We start from the raw sequence: 21028 nt of genomic DNA on the forward strand, positions 1-21028 counted from the left end.
CTCTCTCCTTCTCTCCCTCTCTCTCTCTGTATATATATGAATATACCATATTTCTACCAAGACAGAGAACAATTTGGTCAAGCTGGAAATGTACATGTTGATAATCATACATTCCACATTTAGGGATATAATCTAGAGAAATTCTCATTATCTACCAAAGGAGATACAGGGAAAATTGTTCACTGTAGCATCATTTGTACCAGCAAAAAAGAAAAGAAAAACAACTTAAAATTCCATCAAAAGAGAAACATATACATTGAGGCTTTTTAAATTAAATACAGTTGCTATTACAATGGGAACATGAGAACTACACATATTGGCAGAAATGTAAAGATAAAAGAAAAATACAAGTGGTATGGTGTAAAATGGTGTGTACGGTTTGATATTGTATGTGCATATTTTAATACATAGACTATCAAATGCTGTTTATAAATACATGCATGAACAATAAATATTTTTGAAAGCATAAATTGGAAGAAGGAGCAGCAACTGCATGGCTTCTCATCTCTGATTAAGGAGGGAGGAAGGGGAAAGGAAATGAAGAGAGATACTAAAGGGGATTTTGACTGAATTTATATTGTTTATCAAAGTCTGAAGCATGTGCAAAAATGTTAAGATTTGTTAATAACAAGATGAGAAGTGCATGGATGTTTGTTGCATTACACCATAATTTTCTGTATGTCTGAAGTTTTTATAGTCAAAAAAAGAGTAATTTTACTAATCCAAGTGAGAGAGGAAGGAGGCGTAAGGGTAACGCAGTGTTAATCAAGAAAAGTGGACAAGCATGGCCAGCCAATCAGTTACCTTAACACAAGTAAGATAGAGGGAGCAGTGAAAGCATGTGAAGGGTGTGTCCTGCATTTCTGGCTTCTGTGATTGTGTAGGGGTAGGTATCAGTCATGGAGAGAGGATTGGAGGAGGTGGAATGAATTTGGAGCGAGAGAGAATCTTCTATTGTACTGGTCATAATGCGAGGCACATCATGAACAGTAAATGTTTTCTCGACTGATTTGAAAGGAAATACTTGGGGAGTTAGCACAAAGACATTCTATTTCAAAGACTGCATTCTCTTTCTTTCTAGGTATTTTGGGAAATTGGGTCTATGTGCTCATCAAAGGCCAAGTGAACTAGGTAAATGAGGATGGAGAAACATTCTCACATAATCTAATTACAGATATTAGACAAAAGATTCCAAGTGAATCTTACTCTGAACTTTAAAAACACCCTGGAGAAAACAGCTATTACATTTCAAGTGGCAGAATATGGCTCCCCTTTAAAAAAATCAATACATTCTCTGGAGGAGAGCAGTAAATGATTTCCTTTTTAGAATTTCATCAGTAGCTTTCCCGCTATACAGGCAAAGTCTATAAAAATGATGCCAAAGATGATCCGGTTGAAAAGAAAGTCAACAATAACACAGATTGACAGTCTTTCTCATACTGGAAATGTTTGCAACATTTGCCATTTATTGTTAGAAGTCCCTTCAAATATAACCCAGTGCCCATGGAGTTTTGACGACCAAATTGGCTTCTCCTTGATCTCACCTTGTTTCTCCTTGACTACTGCCAAGTGTCAAGCAGAAATAATTAATACAACATTTATCCCAATAGGTTGTAATTATTTGTTTTCATGCCCTTTTGTGTGAATCATTAGACTACTTGGGAATAAGAGGCAAAGTTGGATTAAGGAATAGGTCAACAAGGTAGCTACTTGGGATCCGTAATCTACAAGGAATTGTAAAACAAAGCTGGAGCAAACCAGAAAAATGGCACCCACTGGATTATATTTGTTCTCCCAGTTCTTACATAACAAGCAAAATAGAAACTGGCCCAACTACATTAGAGGGAGATGACATACTTGAGTGTAAACCACTCCTCGCCAGCATCAGTCTGTTTCTGTTGAACACGTTCATTGCAGGCATGTGTAAATTTCAGTGTTCAGACCTGGCCTCGCCACTAACCCAGTGACCAGCCAAGTGAGCATTGGTTGGCATCAGCAAAATCATCTGCATTCCCCAAACCAAAGAATACACAATTTGGTTCTATTGACTGAGACTTGTGTCTTTGTTAGAGTATCTATAATGTAAGCTCTTTAATATGATCACCAAGAAGTTGTCCAGCTCACAAAATTATAATTCTAAAACCATTTCACAAAAGTAAAAATATTTCACCTCTGGAACATTTAAAAAGTCTTTTATTTTGAGCATTAAATGCTATAAGAATTTTATCTATAGAAAGTACATTTCTCCCTGCCCTACCGGGTAAATAATAAAATATAAAAAATATTTTTTGAAGAGGCTTCAAGTTATTGCCTGCATGAGTCCTTTCCACTTCTCAGTCTAGCCATAGGCGAGACCATGTGCATAGTCCCAAACTTTACTCTTAACAGTGAACACAGTGTCTGGGATCCAGTAGGTATCCAATAGATGATTGATGAATTAATTAATTAATTAAACAATCAATACTCAGTGTCTGCTCACCCTTCAGTGTTAGAATATTCACTAGTTCCTGTGATAGCCCATTTTATTGTAGCACAACTCCAAATGTTAGAAAAGAATCTTGCAAACATTAAATACCTATGGGTCTTCTTGAATCTCCCAATCATGGACATATTCTTGGGATCTAAATTTTTATGGACAGATATCATTATAGATAAAGTATGGAACTCAATCATGAGTCCTAACTCCTTGGGAACACAGAGACCCTACCTGATAACATTTGAATTGTGAGCCATTGACCTTTCTTATTGCCTGGACCTTGACCTTTGCACACACATTTTTGGTGGCAAGGGAGAGGAGATTTGGCAGGTGTTTTCAAGATGTTCTATTTGATAAAGATGAAGAATTTCTTAAAAAGTAGCGGAAGGAGAACACGCAATCAGAACGTCTCTTACTCCAAATACGGTAGGGAAGATAAAGAACATTAGCAGTGATGGGGTACCTATTGCATACCAGCTCCTTTACCCTGTCATCCCACTAATTCTGACAACCACTCCTGAGCCATGTAGTACTGACCTCATTTTAAAGGTGAGCCATTAGGACTCAGAGAAATTGAGAAATTTATTAAAGTCATACAAAGAGAGGACAGGGTACCCGCCTATCTGTATCCGGGTCTACCTGGAACCTTGCCTACCTAGGATGTTGGCTGGAATCAACATAATTGGGATCAGTGTATATTCTTCAACCTGACACCCAATTCACCCACCCACACCTACACCTTGAGAAGGAAAGGAAGAGGTACTTTTAAAATTATTTCCATAATAAGATCCAAAACCCAGAGGAGTTAGAGGGAAGACCATCGACAGATTTCATGGAGATTGTCAGATACCATGAATCTCGCCAGGTTCTAAACGCTAGTAGTGGCTTTCAATCCCAACATGTCTATCAGATAAGACACACAGTGCCAACAATCTGTTATTTAAAGGGGCTCACTGCAGTGGTGATTCTCAGGAAAAGGGGTTCCCAGGGATTGGCTTAGTTTTTAAAAAATCTTTGATGACTTAGATATGCCTCCCTAGAAAGTATGCCTCTTGAGAGCCTTTGAGAATCATTGGAAGGGAAATAAGATTGTTTTATTATTTTGCTTTGTTTTTTGTTGATGTTGTTATTTTTTCCCTAAGAAGCAAGAAAGATGAGCCAGGTTAAATCATATCCCAGAAACTATGTGAATGATCTACTTTTAAACTCAATGCCACTCACTGAATTTCCTATACACAATGCTATATCCAATACTACAATATCCTATGCTATTCAAAGTGAGTGCCATTGACTAGAAACATCAGCACTAGCTGGGACCTTCTTAGAAATACAGAATCTCAGGCCCCACTCCATCCTATTGGTTCAGAACTTGCATTTTAACAGATCCATGGATGATTCCTGTACATTTCAGTTTTGAGAAGCACTAGGCCACACTACACCTAAACATCTTCCCTTTTTTCCCCATTAGTCTGAGCTAAGCATCCCTCATATGTGTCCCCACAGCAACTCACAAGTCCTTTATCCTACACTTATGACACTGTGTTGAAATTGCTTGCTTGAAGGTCTCCCTTTCTTGCCCAGATGGAAGCTCTTCAAGACAAGACTGGTGCCTTCCAAGTTAACCACTGGTTGCTGGCACCTAACAGTGCCTGGCACAGAGGAAGTTTTAAATAAATATTTAGGAATCTCACAGGATTGTGAGCTTCTCAAGGTCAAGAACCACATATTGGTATTTGTGCATCTTTAAAACCTAGCAAAGTTCTGGCATATAGTAAATGATCAATTTGTGTTGATCTTCTAAATAGGTGCCTGATTCATACCAGAAAATGGAATGGACTGAAAACATGGCTATTGTGCCAAATGTCACTTTTATCAAGCCTTCTCTGATGTCCTCCAGTCGTAAATGAGCACTGATTCCCCTGTGCCTTTACACCATACAACAATAAATTGCTGTCTACAACAACAATAAAGTAAACTGTTGAATAGTTCTTTTCAGTTTGTAAAGTAACCTTATCCTCAACATGTCATTAATTCTTAGATTGACAGCACGAAATAGTATCTTGACAGCTAACCTGTGAAGTTCAGCTAAGCCCTTGATAGTTAGAGTCAGATTCAAAGACAGTCTGTGATTTTCCCAAGGTCACAAAGCTGGTAGGTGACAGGGTCAGAACGTGTGCGTAGATCTTCTGGCCTGGTGTACTTCCCACCCTACCCCCCTTGATTTTGGCATCTGACTTTTCAGGAAAGTCACTAAACATGTGCTGGCACTTGGTTTTAGTTTATATTTCCATTATAACTATGTCACTCAGCTATATATGCTAATTGTGTTTTCAAAGAAATTTATCTAATTTTGTAGTAAGTGCCTTCTTCACCTGTGCGTGCATTTATTCATTCGTTTACTTACCCAACAACTTTCACTTGACTTCTTTGAACAGTGTTAGCCCAGGAGTGGTCATTCAATATTTGTTTAATTGAACTGATTAGCTTCTTTTGATAAATATTGATGATTTGGGTCCCTGAGAGCCACTGATAACACAATCACATTGCCAGGTGAAAATTATAAAGTGATCAAACATTAAAGCTGGCAGCTGCCTTTAGAGATTCTCTCCTCTAACCCCTACTTCTGCTGGACGAAGAGGCTAAGCATCAGAGAGAGAGAGTGACATGCCTGAGTTCACATTACAAAATGTTTTATGTAGCTTTTCCTGTAGGGACCTGAACTATCTGTCTGATATGCTTGCATTGATCAGAAGCCAGGTTGTTGCCAGATCCCCACTTAACTTGGGCATAGAACCAAATAATTAAAAAATACCCCAAAGCCCCCATATAGTATTTACATGCCTTCTAAAGCTTGCAGCTGACAATGCGCTCATACTGCTGATCCTAAGAGAAATTCGGAATGACTGGGATGGACTGCCACATATAAATATTCATGACACAAACTTATCAAGCCTTGAACAAGAACATATGTGAATAATTAACAAGATTGTGATTTGTAGTATCATGGTAATAGATAACCTATCTCCTAATGAGAGGCTAACTAAAGCTGTTTTTCCTTTTACAAGGCAACAAAAATTCAAGACAGTAAATTGTAGTGTCTGTTGTCAATTTTGTAATGTAGTTTTGGAAGTTGAATGCTCAAAAAACATTTTTTCTTCTAAAGTAGTTAAACACTCATTATTGCTAGATGCAGTATTTAACATGGTACATTCTAAGCTTTTAGAGAAAGTGACACAAAGGTATAATGATGTAGTGTATTCACTAATCTCTGTTACTAATCTTGTTCTTTTCCCTCTTTTCAATGGTATATTTAAGAAAAAGAAACACTGATGCTTTCTGTTGTTTGATTCAGTATTGAGACATCGGGGTGATTTTCTTTTAGCTCTGTGATTTCACCTAACACCTTCATCTCATTCTCCCATCTGCAGGCTTGATCCGTGTCTTCCCCAAGAGGCAGCAAGGAGAAGCAGCCAAGGGAAGCAGGAGAGGCTCAGTATCCTCTTTTGGATGCTGCCCCTAAGAACAAACCCCTCCCACGTTTTCTACCTTACGCAGAAGAAAATCTGAGCAACACAGTCTCATGTGTTTCCTGTGTATCCCATAGGGGTATGGTCCAGTCTCTCTCTCTCTGGAAAAGGCTACATTTTTCTCTTAGATTAAAGTCGCCACTTCGGAAACCCATTTTATTTTTGAGGACGATTAGCCCTGAGCTAACATCTGCCACAAATCCTCCTCTTTTTGCAGAGGAAGATTGGCTCTGAGCTAACATCTGTGCTCATCTTTGTCTATTTTATATGTGGGATGCATGCCACAGCATGGCTTTGTAAGGGATGCGTAGGTCCGCACCTGGGATATGAACCAGTGGACCCTGGGCTGCCGAAACAGACTGCTCGAATTTAACCACCATGCCACCGGACTGGCCCCTGGAAAACCTTTTGAAATTCCCTACTTTTAAAACTACACACATGTCTAGCCTATGACCTTGTATTTCCATTCCATAGATAAATGGGTATCTTTGTCTACCAAATGAGAAGAATAAGAATTTCATAGAAGTCTTATTCATAATAGCTAAAAACTAGAACCCAAACATCTGTCTACAGTAGAATGGATAAATTGCAGAATATTAATAAAGGGGAATTCCATGCAACAATAAAAGAGAATATCTGCCATAAGCAACAGCACAGTTGGACCTCACAGACACAGTAATGAACGAGTGAAAGAAGCTAGCCACAGAAGAGTACACACACTGTATGATTCAATTATATGAAATTCAGGAACAGGAGAAACTCAACTGCGGTGGCAAAAAGCACAATATTGGTTACCTGATTTGGGGGGTCAGGCAGGGCCAGTAGGTAAGAACTTAGGAAGGGGCACAAAGGATCCCTCTAGGGTGTTGAAAATATTCCATATATATGTAAAAATCCATTGATTTCTGCACTTAAGATTTGTGTATGGATCTACACTTCAATAAACCTTTTTTATAAATGATCATTGACTCTTTCCTCCCAACAGCTGGAAATTGCTAGAATTATGTATACGGTGGTGTTTCAGTCTACTGCTCTTTCCCTTAGCAGCCACCCACTTTGGGTTCTCCATGTTTTTTTCATAAGGGAGTCCCTCTTAGGAAAGCCGGTATTTTGACCACAACAAAATATTTTGAAGTAAGAATTGAAACACAATTTTACAGAAACATTTTAACAAAAAACCGTTTTCATTATACATGCAAATTCAGGGCAGATGTGGTCAGAGGAATAACCCAAGTCCACCCACCACTAGAAGAAAAGTAAAACTTAATAAGAATTTTTGAAATATTGTAATGATTTTCTCCCTGGCTTCTAGTCAAGACTGCAACAGAAATTCAGAAATGCCACCAGAAAGGTCTCTCCGGGTACATGTGACTAGAATTCTCAGACAGTACTGAGTGGCTGGGGAAACCTCACAGAGCTTTGAAGCACCCTGATGGGGAAAAGATGAAGCCCATTTTGGGGAGACCCATTCTATCCTTTCTTATAGACATGTATTATCTCATTTAACACCTTTAAGATCAGTAGCACTATAAGTAAGGCTTACAGACGTTAAGCAATGCTCCCCTCAAAGTCAAAGAGCTTCTTGGTTGGGGATCCCACTTGGAACCGTCACTGTCTAACTCCCAGCTTCTGTGACACGCGTCTTCTAATCTGACTTGTTGGCTTTCACAGCATTGCTTCTAGACTGAAATATTTGGGAAGGGGTTTATAGATGACCTAGATTAATGTATGGAATCTTCTTTTGTCAGTCTATCCTGATGAAAAATTTGTGAATTTACCCTGTCACAAATCAAATAGAACTCAAACTGATGGTTTATAATTCATACAAGTGTTTAATCATTTACCTTGCTTCCTGATTTGTCCCTCCTTCTGAGAATTTGGGAGGTGGAGGGATGGGTAGGACCCCTGACTTCAACCCTACTTACTAGTCTTGGGTACCTGTTCAAGGTACATCGTGGTAACTATGGCAGTCCATGCCTGATTTCGATCAACAGCTTGTTGCTGATTGTTAACTGACTCTGTGTTCTTGACTTTAGAATCTAACAGAACCACATTCTGAACAACCAGCTTCCAGTTCCCAACACCCGCTCCCCTCAAGATGTCCCTCTCCAGCCATCCTGGACATTTTCTCACATACAGCCTCCCATTGTAATCTGCAGGTATCAGAATTTGGGAAATATGCTGTGTATTGAAAGCCTTATATGAAAACAATCCTGAAAGAATCAACAAACTGTGAACCTTGCCAGACTTTTCTTGGCTCTACATCAGTCTTTCTCAAGGAAGCTGTGGTGCACTGGTTCCCCAGATGGAACCAGGGCAGTCTAATCAGGTTGTTTTGTCTCACCGTCTGTTTGCAGTCGGGGATGCTTCTTCAGGGAAGCAGAGTAGAGAGGCCCGAGTTCCTCAGGTTGCAAAAGGCTACCTGTGGTGGTCGCTCAAAGGGGATTTGCTGCCTTCATCTTTCCAAATAAAAATCATGGAACTTTCTGGAAGTCTGATTACATTAACCTAAGCCATAGTTTAGAAAAGTAGAGTAGCGATGGATAATTTGGATGCATTTTGTTATTAACAAAACATTTAATTAAATGACATAAGTGAAAACCGAAGGTTCTGGTTATTAAAATAGGAAGAGCTGCACCTTATAATAGGAACTTCTGCCATTTTAGAAATTTTGAGGAAAAGCTTGTGACCTTCCTTCCACCTCTCTCATGCCTCTGCCCAGGGAAAATTTGTCTGATTAAAGACCATGCAAGCAGGTAGCTCAGCTTATTTCTCTGTTCCTACTGCCCTGTGACAAGGTCACTAGAGCAGGGATTCTCTGCCCTGTGCCGGGTGGACGAAGTCAGTTCAGGAGGAAGCACTATGAGCCCATTTTGATCTTGGCCATATAACCCAATGTCCATTAGCCAGCAATAAAGCTTATTAAAAAAAGATTACGGGCATGTATGTACATGAGCCATATATTCCAGACATCCACCAAGTTCAGATAATGCCAGAGAATACTACAAATAAAAATACTTCTACCACTGGGTTTAACAGCTAAAATGCTCTCCATACAATTGTAATTCTTTGTGTATCCTATTTTGCTGCCATTCTTCTCCCACACACTTCCTATCTCAGAGAGAGCCACCACTGAACTTTGTGTTTATCATTCCCCTGAATGTTTCCATACTTATACTACTTACGCATTCCTTAACAATATCAAATTTTGTTTTGCTTATTTATATACTTTATATTTGAATAGTATCTTATTAACATATTCATATAAACTGTTCCTTTTTTCACTTGAGCAAAATATTCTACTCAGTATTATGTTGTCAGGGTTTACTCATGTTGATAGACGTATTGCTAGTACATTCATCTTAAGTGACTATAGTATTCCCATGGATTAATACACTGCATACATATGGTGATGGATATTTAGGTGGTTTCCCATATTTCAGTATTATAGGCACAATTCTATGAATATTCTGTGACATGCTTCCATATACACATACGTGAGAGTTCCTCTAGGGTATGTATCTCAAAGGAGAATTACTGCATCCTAAGGTAAGTACATTTTTACTGTTACTATATATTGCTAAAGCTATTATTTGGATCTCTGATTCCTCATCTTTTTCTTAGTTATTGCAGAGGAGAAATATTTGCTGCTATCCATAGGAGAGGGGAGATGATTAATGCTTCCTCCTTCCTCTACATGAGGTAACCTTTCCTCCTCCTCTTTCTGCTTCGTAAATGCTTAATCATCTTCTAAGACTCAGCTAAGTTCCTCTCTCCTGTGAAAACTTCCCTGGACCCCACAGGTGGAGTGATCACTCCCTCATTTGAGCTTTCATGGATGACACGTCTATACAGAACTTGTCAATTACCAAACCCTGTGGAACCTAACTTGTCTATATGTCTACACATATTTCACAAAGCCTGTAATCTCCAGAAGAAAAATCCAAAAGGAGACTCCAAAAAACAACACTATAGGGACATTATGTGTTTAACTGATTCCTAATCGCCCAAAATTCCAACAATTAGAAAGGTCACCCAATAGTAGCATCCTTGGCATTGCTCTTGATCCATCTTAGCCTCTCTTATCCAGAACACTTGGGTTCTTTATAGAAGTTGAAATGTGAAATCAATTTCATTAACTTTAACACCCACGAACACACAGGTAACGACGTGGTCCCTACCCACGCTCCCCTTGCCATCTACTTGTGGTCTACTCTCTGGTGAGAAGGTATACATGTGAAACTATTATAATGAGAAAAATCCATTTGTACAATTACAAAATGGTGGGACTTTAAAAGCTAAAAGGGCTTAGAGGTGATATCAACAAAATATTCCTTTAAGAAATAAGAAATTGTCTTTTGAGGTGATGCTTCACCTGAGACAACATAGCCAATTGGTAGCAAAGTCAGAGCTCATAACTCACTTTCCTTAATTCAGAAAATATTTATAGACTATTCAACCATACCACATCTTTATGTGTATGTTAATTAGGGCAAATCTCAGGAATTCAATTTAACTGAAACCATTTTGTTGTAGATCTACTCTATAAGTATTGCCATATTAGGTACATCATGGACTTTACAAGAGATATTGTTATCAATAGAGTTTTCAAGAAACTTGCATTTCATTTGGTGGCAGTAAAACAGAAAAATGGTGACACTAGAGTGTGTAATAGGATGCAAACTTTGGAGTTTCAACTGAGGCAGCAAGATAAAATAGATCAGAAATTCAAAGGTGGCATACTATATAACCTGCAGAAATTTCAAAGTAATTCTGAGAGTCATATGGATCTGAAACCCACAAAGAAGACAAAAATGGGTTGAAAAAATAGAGATTAGGAGGAATATTTTTGTGAAAATTATTTATTTGGAAAAAGCTGTGCTCTGATGCCATCCTTCTGTTCCCTCCCCATCACTTTACCTTAAACTTAAAGAGAAGGTCTTTGATAGGACTGCTGAAGAGAATGCTCTGTGTCTCCAGGATTTGGGGGAATGCAGTGGTCTGGTGAGTGACATATGCTTGAAGAATAAAGGTGAGAGGCTGGGTGAAATGGCCTGCAGTAACAGAGTAGAGAGAGGGTTTGGGAAGTCACTGCACTCCCCTCTGTGTGACTTGTAGTCTTTTGATATGGAATCTTATTGGAAAGATGAGCCATTGAACCAGGAATCCTACCAAAGAGGGCTCTGCCAGAAGGCAGGGAGATCCATAGAACATATGTGGAGTAGACTGCCAGAAATATAAGTTGAGTGTGGATCAGGACCACACTGCCCAAAAGTCAAGGCACTGCCTGTGTCCACAGTCCTATTTAGAGAAGTCCAGCAGGAAACCTCCAAGGAATCCATGGAGATGCCCATCAGAGAAGAAATTAGATGAATCCATCAGCCAGGTTCAAATAACAAGGAGCAAACTTACAACTGATGAACTAAGAATTTTCTCTCTTCTATCCCCATTTCTCCCCTTGCGTTCAGCCCAGGATAGGTTGTCAACTTATGCTTAAGAGAACAGGTGAGCAGATGGTAGAGAAAGAAGGAAGGAAGGAAGGAAGGAAAGATGGAAGGAAGGAGGGAAAGAAGAATAGGCTAATTGTACCTTATTCTCCCAAATATAGACTGGCCTACTTGGGCTGCCCCAATTTAGTGAGTGTGTTACAGGGAGAGTTCTTACCTTTGAATGAAGACTAAAGTACAATTTGTAGATTGTTTTGTCCATTATTCATTGGACATTTGTGACTCATCTGCTTTTGATATATAAAATGATTGATGTTCCAAACAATGATGCAATCTGCCAAAATTTCAAACCAGTGGCCTAACTGCCCCCAGTAAGTAAATAATAAAGTTAGAGTTGAAGACAAAAGTGGAGTCTTATTTTGATTACATTCCATGAGTCCTGGTTGTTCAACAAACCAGTTACAAATTTTACCAAGTGGCAGGCACTTTAAATGATTTCATTTAACTATTATCATGGCGCTAAAATTTGGATATTAATACACTCACTTGTCAAAAATGGTTCAGATAAGTTGTCACTAACCTAATTAAATACATTATTCTATGAGTAACCAGAAGAGCCCTCCTCCTCCCAACAAACAGCCACCCATCATCTGTGTGACTCCAGAGGCCATTTTCATCCTTCCATATCATGGTATCTGATAATAATGCAGACGGAAGGCAGGGTGAAATAAGAAAATAAGTAGCCCAAAGTTTTATAGGTATAACCTGAATAGTAGGTCTCATCCTAGCGTCAAATCCAAAATAAAACCCACATCCCCTCCCAAAAAAGTCTTGGAAAGGACTGTGTTGACGAAAGTCACTTTAAAAGACAACAAAGAGAAACCACTTCATAACATAGAGAAAAATTTCTTAAAATATTCTTTTCCATTTCCCTTTTAATCCGTGATAGAGTCGGCTGCCCTCAATCTCTCATCTCTACTCTCAAAAACATCCAAAAGTCTCTTCCTAAACTCAGGGAGTTGTTGACTTTTCTCTCTCAATTTTCCCTTGTTAGCCTATCACTTGTGTGGTTTCCTCCAAGGAGAAGTTCTTTACTCTTCATAATAATAATAAAGCAAACATGTCTCCCTTCTTGCATCCTGTCCACCCTGACCCTCGTCACCACAATCAACATGCCGAGAAGGGTAAGAGATGACAGGAATGCAGGAAGGGCTCTGAATGCTATATGTTCCTATGTTTTGTCACTCATGTGTGAGTTCATAGGTTGGCGAATCTCCGTTTGTACTTGAGTTACAGAAGGACTTCAAACAAGAATAGCAATTATATTGGGCCTCAGAGCAGGGGATGAGTTTGGGTATTTATGATATTAGCACACCATCACTACATCTCCTCTTTTATTCCAAATGCTAAGTAGTCAAAAGGCAACTCCAAGCATTCTCAATCATGAGACATTTTCTCCTACCTTTCAAAGGTATTTCCTGTGGAGAGCAGCCATCCCTAAGTGTAAGCTCTAGGAAACCTATAATCAGTTTCTCTCTTTAATTGAGCACTTTCTTTCCTTAGATTTTGGAAGAAGCATGAAAATGATTTACTGATTTAGGAACTGGGTGGAGTAGACCACAAAAGGACAAATCAAAAACATCTGGAATGGACTAGTTGAGAAAGAGAGAAGTAGGGCTTTCAAATGAAACAAAGTACAGATGATTTGGCCAAATTTAAGCCAAGCCAAACACTCACATTAAACATTGCACTTGGGTCTGGTTCAATAGTGGGAGCCGGCAAGAGGGAACGTCAGCCAACATTGCATCAGACGCACATTGTGGATAGAGGAAATGAGTTTAGTCAAGCCAGCTGTGACTTCAAAGGGGTTGCTCTCTCAGAGAACAGTGGGAAAGGGTTCCCTCTTCAGTGAAGATTGCAAAGTTCAGCCAAAGCCAGTCCAAAGGGAACGAAATTCAGGAGGAGGAAAATTACATTCAATATACAAGAAAGAGAATTTTCCTTCCATGAAGTGGCTGTGACAGTCAGAAAAGGAAGGAAGATGACAAGGAAGAGAGGTGAGAAGAAAGGATTCTGACACTCACATGAGGACTAGAGTCCTACGTGCGTAATTATGAAACAGGGTGTTTGTGTGTGAATAAGGTTGCTTTTCAGCTCTGACACCTCCTTGCTTGAATTACGTTTCCAAATCTGTGGCAGGAGAGACCATAAGATTCTTCCCTCAACCAACTCCTGGAGATAGTTTCTTTCCCTCTTTGTATTTCTAGAAAACCACATGTTTCTTTCAAATTATTTACTTAACACAAATTTACTGAGGAACAAACTGTGGCTTAGACCCTGGGAATACAAAGATAAGATGGTCCTTGTTTCAGTTCACAGACACATCAACAGAGGATTATGGTACTGAGCACTAACTCTTATATTAGAGAAGTGATTTCCAAAGTGTGATCACCTGACCAGTGTCAGCATCACCGGGATCCTGTTAGAAATGCAAATTTGCAAGCCCCAGCCCAAAAATACTGAATCAGAAAGCTGAGGTTGGTTTAACAAGCTCTCCAGGTGATCCAGATGCATGCTAAAGTTGTAGAGCTGGCTTGGAAGTGAAAAGCAAAGAGGACTTTGGAGCAGAGAGACAATGTGCTTGAGCCAACATTGATATCCTCTGCCATCTATAAATCACTTCTCAGTTCCTTCCAGTCTAGATTCTAAATAGGTTGCTCTCTGGTAATTTATGAGAATGATACACAAGTGTACGTCTTATCTCCCTAAGTAAAGTTTAAGACCTTAAAGGGCAAGGGCTGATTCCTCTTTCACATTTCCTACTTTGAGACATGAGCCTGGTACTTAGAAGATACACATTGAAACTTACTTGAAGTAGTTAATTCAGAACTTAGACTGATGCAAGGGTTATACATTAACATGAAGTAATTGGCAAATATATATGCTTACAAATTTTCATAACTTTGGTGGTTTGGAGGGGAATATAAATGTTATCTCTCCCAAGCACTCATTTGATGCTTGAGTCCTCTCTATGATATCCTTGACCAGAGTTTATTCTTCTAATGCTTGAGTACCTCCACTGACCTCTCTATCTCAGGAGGCAGTTTGCTTCCTTTCAGATAGCTCTGTTAGAAAGAGCTAGCTGCTTCTGAGCTGAAATATACCATCATTTAAATTCCATTTGTTAGTTATAGTCCTATCCCTTGGGAAGCCATAGCAAAGATACTTACGTATTAATGTGACATTTTTCAAGTGTTTGAAGTTAGTAATTATGGAGCATATGACATAGGTTAAACTCACAGACTCTGGTACCAGACTGCCTGCATTCAAATTCTTGTTCTGTCACTTATGAGCTCTGTGACCTTGGGAGAGTTATTTACTATCTCTGTAGCTTTGTTTCTTTATGTACATAAAAATATATATTAGCATTACATCAAAGGGCTTTTGTAAGGAGTACATGAATTAATATATGTAAATGTGCCTGGAACACAGTAAGTGCTCTAAAAGTTTCAGCTGTAATGAATCATCATCATTATGACGGAGAGCTTGTCAGATATCTGACATAGGCCATCTTTCTAATTCTAGTCATTTGCTAGGTGAGCCTATTCACTCCAATGGGTTCAATCACCATTTACACGTTTGTGAAAAATCTCTTCATTCTCCTCCTGAGCACACAGCTAAATGTAAGTGGCCAGTTGGGGCCATATGAATTTTTCTGGCTACTATAGTTTGGGTAGAAATGATCCACACTACTTGTAGTCCTGTCCCCTAAAATCATCCTGAGAAATCCTCCACTCTGCTTCTCTTAGCTCATCAGCCAGTTGAATGCATAGGAACCAGTCAAGGACTCTAAGAAGGCTCCAGGGAGTGGTGGAGCCATGAGTTGGAAGAAGCACAGAGCCCTGAGTCAATGCTTAGAGGGGAGCTGCCTATGAGAGCCACCAGACCGAACATCCACATGAGTCTTTGTGTGAGCAAGAAATAAACATTTATTGAGTTAATCCATTAAGATTTTATAGCCCATCATGATTCATACAGTGACTCCCTGATTTATATTGCTTAGTCAGACTTTGCATCTGAGCTTCAGAACTACACATTTTGCTTCCTATTCAGCCTTTCTACATGGACCCTCAAATTGGGTAACAAGTAAACTCTAGGCTTCTGGGATCAAACCATCTGTGTTGAAATACCAGTCCTGACAGGTACGAGCTGTAGGACTGTGAATGAATTATATAAACTATTCGTAACAGTATCTACCTTAGAGTTGTTAGAAAATTAAATGGGTAAATATATATAAGACACTTAGAACCATCACTGGTCCACAGTAAATGCTCAATAAATGCCAGATAGCATAGTCATTATGACCATCTCACCCCAAATTTGCTCTTTCCCCTGGGTTTTCCATATGGATAACTGGTAGTTTCCTCACCATCCAACAGCTGTTAAAACTAGAAACTTGCAACTTAATCTTGAATCACTTCTTTTTTTCATCATCCTACATGGAACAAATCACCAATAACTGATTGATTATACTCCCTAAATATTTCTCAAATCCCCCCCACTTCTCTCTATCCTCTTTTGCTGTAACCTCCTCATCCTAAAGCCACCAGCACCCCTGACTCTATTATAGTTACATGCTTACTAGTCTTTTCAAATTCATTCTTGCACCCTTTGAATGCATTCTTCACCTGGAATACTAATGTCCTTTTTAAATTCAAATCTGATCTGGTCACTCCAAAATTTAAAAGGTATTAATACCTTTCATCGCCCTTTGGTGAGACCAAATTCCTGACCCATCACCTCAGCCTCTACTCACAACCCACCATGTGACTTTATCTCTAGAGTTCAGCCATGCTGAGCTTTACTGTCTTCATAAGATGCCGTAGATTGTCCCATCTGTGAGGTTTTTACATGTTGGATACTTCTGCTCAGAATGAACTTTCTCCCCACCCCTACTTTACCTAATTAATTCCTTATGATCCTTTACATTTCAGCTTACATGCTACATTCTCCAGAAAGCCTTCTTACAATCTCTGCCCACGCTAGTTACAGATATGCCCATATAGTACAGACCATACACCTTCGTTATAATCAGTGCATTTGCCATTATTTGTACAAACATGTCTTCTCAGCTAGCTGGAAAGCTTTATGAAGGCAGGGACCTCATGTGTATGACTCTCTGCCTAGTGTATTAGTTTGTATCGAGGAGGGACTCATTAAACGCGTGTTGCTGTTGTTGTAAATGTGAGTATGGATCTGTTTAGGTGGCTTTGTGTGTATGCATCCCATGTGAATTTTTATTTGGTTGGGTCTGGAAAAAAATGTCCTACAATCAATCCATGTACATAATTAAATTCGCCTACAAATTTAGAAAACTCAGCATCTGACCTCTTTGAGTTCAAACGCTAGTTGATTTGACAGACACATAAAGTAAAAATTATATTACGTTATCATCCCTGCTGTCCTAATGGAATGACTCTAAAACCTCCATTGGTGGGGGACGGGTTATTTGTGATGGGTCAAAAAGTAGCATGTTTCTAGAAACGGTGTTATGGGTCCTTTATATTCAAAACATCAAACAATTCCTTCTTCCATGGTTCACAGAGTCTATATGATGACAGACCAGATCAAGAAATACAGGAGAGATTAAAAGCGAATTGGAATTCAGAATTAATCCAGGTTGTTTTTATATTAAGAAAAGTTTTATGTTTATGCTGATGCAAGGTTGGCGAAGTACACGGCTGGAGAAAGAATGATAGAGGAACGCCCTGTGAATAGCGCAATCTAGAGAACGTATGTTCTAGGAAAGGAAACACTGTGGCGTGGACTCAGCACAGTCACTGAGTCTCAGTGATGAGATTTCAGAGTCTAGCGCCACACCTGCTAACTCTGTTTCTGGTGCAATGAATGGAATTTCTATCAGTAACTGTTTTTTTTTCTCATCTGTAAAATGGAAATGATGGGCTCCAAGTCATCAGATCAGATTGTTTGTGACAACATTAGCTATCTCTGAGGCTCAGAAAAGTTAAGAATTTTTCCTGGGGTAACATCCTAATAACTGATCAAACCTAGGTTTTTCCTTCCATTTTATGACTCTCAGTCTACAGCTCTTTAAGTTAATTCTTAAGGGACTGTCTTCTCCCTTAAAAAAAATGATAAAAATAAGTGGATATTGACAAGAAAGAAACAAGCTAAGGCTAAGTTCTACTGAGGGCTCATAAGCATCTTGAGTTATATTAGATGATATGTGTCAAATTTAAACTAACAGAAGATATTTTCTATCTTAGAGAGGTTTATGGCCACATTTTCCAGAAGAGTTGAAAAAGAAAAAAAAGCCAAAATAAGTGGTCCAAATTCAACAATGCTAGTACTTTCTTCTGTCCTCAGTCAAAGGGGAAAAAGAAGTTGATACGCCCCTTTAGCTCTGGCAGTAGCGCTGCATCAGTCCTGGAATCGTGTGGGTTTTCTTTAGCTTTCTTGGAGTCGTGACCAATAATTCTGTCGCCTTCCCTGGTTCTAATAAAACTGCGATGGGTTTGTATTACGTTCATTCCAAAAGAACTCTCTGTCAGTTCTTGAGTGGCCTTTGTTGTCCACAGCCGCTTGCAATGAATTTGGGGGCAAAGGTCTCTGGTTACACCCACCACTGAAATCAGACTCAGCCACACTACACGAGGAACAGATTACAGGGTGGAATCCAGCATGCATCCCCACAGGACGAAGGCAATAGCCTTGCAGCTACTCCTGGTCTCTACTTTTGATGATTCCGTAACCCATCGCCTCTTACATTGGAGACAGCCAGGATTTCTTCGCAACTCTGACCCGTACAGAAAATAGAATCGCATGCAGCAAAGGAGTCAACTCGAGTCTTGGGAATGTTTTCTCCCAGAGAAGAGGTCGAACAAGTTTAAATATAAAGGCTTATAAATCCCTCCAAGTATTTTTTCCTCTTTAATAGTTCCAGCTAGTGCCTTATTATTATTCACCCCATGTTTGAATAATGGAACACTTAGATCACTGTATTCACCAAGGGAAGGAAATGCTGTATATTCTAAAAAGCACTTTGAATAGAGCTCTCTCCCTCTGCGAGGCCATACTGCACTGAGTTCTCCTAATTGCTAAATGCACAGCTCTGGCTTGAAATTCAAGAATTTGAAGAATTGTAGAATATGCAATGCACCAAGTGAAATCAGGTCACATCACATTCCAGGGCCTTCAACATCCAAGCAAACCATTCCCGTCCCAGATTATTGCAAATAGTTTCAAGATTTTTATATATATGTGAATCAGAGAGAAGGCCTAAGTTCTGGTCCTCAGGCACTGCTTCCCAACAGTAGATTGAGGTTTGAAAATGTTCTGAGTCTCAGTTATCTCATCCACTAAATGGGTCATGAGTTTGTCTTGCCCAGTGGTCAAGGTTATTTTATAGCCCTGATGAAATAATGCAGGTCTGGAGCTGAATGGTGCAGGATATGTTCAAAGGCTTTTTGGGGAAAGGGGTTTCCTTAGGTCATGTGCACTATCTATCCTGGAATCAACATCATTCAGGGGATTCATTCACTGTTAAATCCTCAGCAGCTCTAATACCTTGAATGGGAGCTGTAGCAGAGCTCATCGGAGAGCTGAGAGCCCTGCTCTGAGGAGGCCAGAGCTGCCTCCCATTTGCTGTCTAGCATCATTCTGAAGAAGCAAATTCAAGTGGGACAATCAGCCCACTGTTTGAGAGAAGCCCAAGTTTCTTGAAAATCTAATTTTCAGGTCCATTCCCCGGGGTGAGCCGTAATATTCCCTTAATCCAATGCTTTATGAAAAAAGAATTCGAATCAACTTCACTGGTTCCAGTTGGCTTATGTGGTTGTGTATGCAATAATTCTGAGTGTAAAATGTAAATTACTTGAAACAACCCAAACATCCAGCCCCTGGGGAAGCATGTTCATTGAATGAATCATTATACAGCCATGAAATAATTGTGAAATTTCATTTTGAGTATGAGGAAGTGTTCATGCCATAACCTTAAATAATAAAGCAAGATTCACAACTCTGTAACCGATATCATATCAATTCTACGTACATGTGTTTTACTGATCATGATGGACTCCAGAGTGTATAAACACAAACAAGCTTTCTCCTTTCTTCTAGTGGTCCCTTTGAGCCTGTGCCATGGGCTTTCAGGGACAGGTCTTTAACTTTTCCAGGTCATCTCAAATTTTTAAATACATCTTCTCATCACCTTCAGGCATGAAAACAGTCTCATTTCAATAAAGTATCCAGTCCAGTATATGATGCCACCCACTAAAACAATTTAAGATTTCCCTTCTGTGACAACTCGGGGTCCTGCTACATGCCTGAGGGCCTGCAGCTTCTTTTCTCTCCTTTCTTGTCCTCTCTTTTACTCCCTCATGAGGCTACCATGGGCTCCCCAGAGTTGAGGCAGGCTTAGACGTAGCCTGGTCATTGTGCCCTCTGGGGTGGCAGATTCCCACCATGGATGACTTCTCCTTGAGGAGTTTCCCTAAGTTCATCAGAAGTTCCACGGGGGGCCCTCTACCTGCAGCTCCAGTTACCTGGCCATCTCTCACCCCACCTTTCCTCTTCAAGTCTCAGCCTTGCATTTGGTGGCCCACTTCTCTGCTCAGTCCCTTAGCCTCTTCAAGCAGTCCTCTTGGGTGGAGACACTTTCAAAACAGCCCAGATTTATTACATGTAGGGTTAGATGTAGGGCTACTGATTTATTTGAGCAGATGAGTGGCTCTGACATGGTCTAAAATAGGAGCTTGTGTCATACAGCAATGCCACCATTGCTGGCACCAACTTTGGGCGAAGTTCGGTGTCACATGCTAAAATGATGGCAAAATGCCCCAGACATCATTCTTGCCCTCAAGATATTGGCAGTCTAGTAGGGGAGGAAGATGTGTTCACAACTAACTGCAAAGACCAGCAGGTTGAAGCATCTGTCCCACCCTGATGTCCCAAAGAAAGCGTGACTCCCAACTCTTACTGCCTTCTATGATGTTCCTGAACCTTTCCAAAACGCTCCTTTCTCTCTAACAAGATGGTGACCTCATAGCAAACAGTGTCTACACCTGGTTCATCTTTACCTCTTCAGTTCCAGCCATGGCTTATGATAGGAATACAACAAGGATATGTTTATTAATTAAGTGATTGAAATAATTATCAATTTTTTTTGAGGAAGATTAGCCCTGAGCTAACATCTGCTGCCAATCCTCCTCTTTTTGCTGAGGAAGACTGGCCCTGAGCTAACATCTGTGCCCATCTTCCTCTACTTTATATGTGGGATGCCTACTACAGTATGGCTTGCCAAGCGGTGTCATGTCCTCACCTGGGATCTGAACTGGTGAACCCTGAGCCACCAAAGCAGAACTTGTGAACTTAACTGCTGCGCCACTGGGCTGGCCCCTAATTATCAAATTTTTGGAAGGAGTTGATAGAATGTGAGAATCAGACAATTTTTTTATAATGGCATGATGCTAGTGTAAAAAATACAAAATTCATTTGCAGTTAACTTGTTTTAACTCAACTCCACACTTTATTGTCCTGAATGTGTCTCTCGAGCTCTT

The 21028-nt window shown here is 39.7% G+C and overlaps 1 long non-coding RNA gene across 4 annotated transcripts in view; it reads left to right on the plus strand.

Annotated features, from left to right (window-relative positions):
* Positions 1-6964, plus strand: part of LOC106824804 (uncharacterized) — a 144585-nt gene extending 137621 nt beyond the window's left edge. For all 4 annotated transcript variants that reach the window (XR_006534799.2, XR_006534797.2, XR_006534798.2 and 1 more), the window contains one exon: positions 5905-6964. This is a non-coding gene — a long non-coding RNA (uncharacterized lncRNA). The remainder of the gene's footprint in view (positions 1-5904) is intronic.
* Positions 6965-21028: the final 14064 nt, after the last annotated feature.

The sequence above is a fragment of the Equus asinus genome, chromosome 12 (genome assembly GCF_041296235.1).
Source record: "Equus asinus isolate D_3611 breed Donkey chromosome 12, EquAss-T2T_v2, whole genome shotgun sequence".
In the NCBI taxonomy this organism is placed as follows: Eukaryota; Metazoa; Chordata; class Mammalia; order Perissodactyla; family Equidae; genus Equus; species Equus asinus.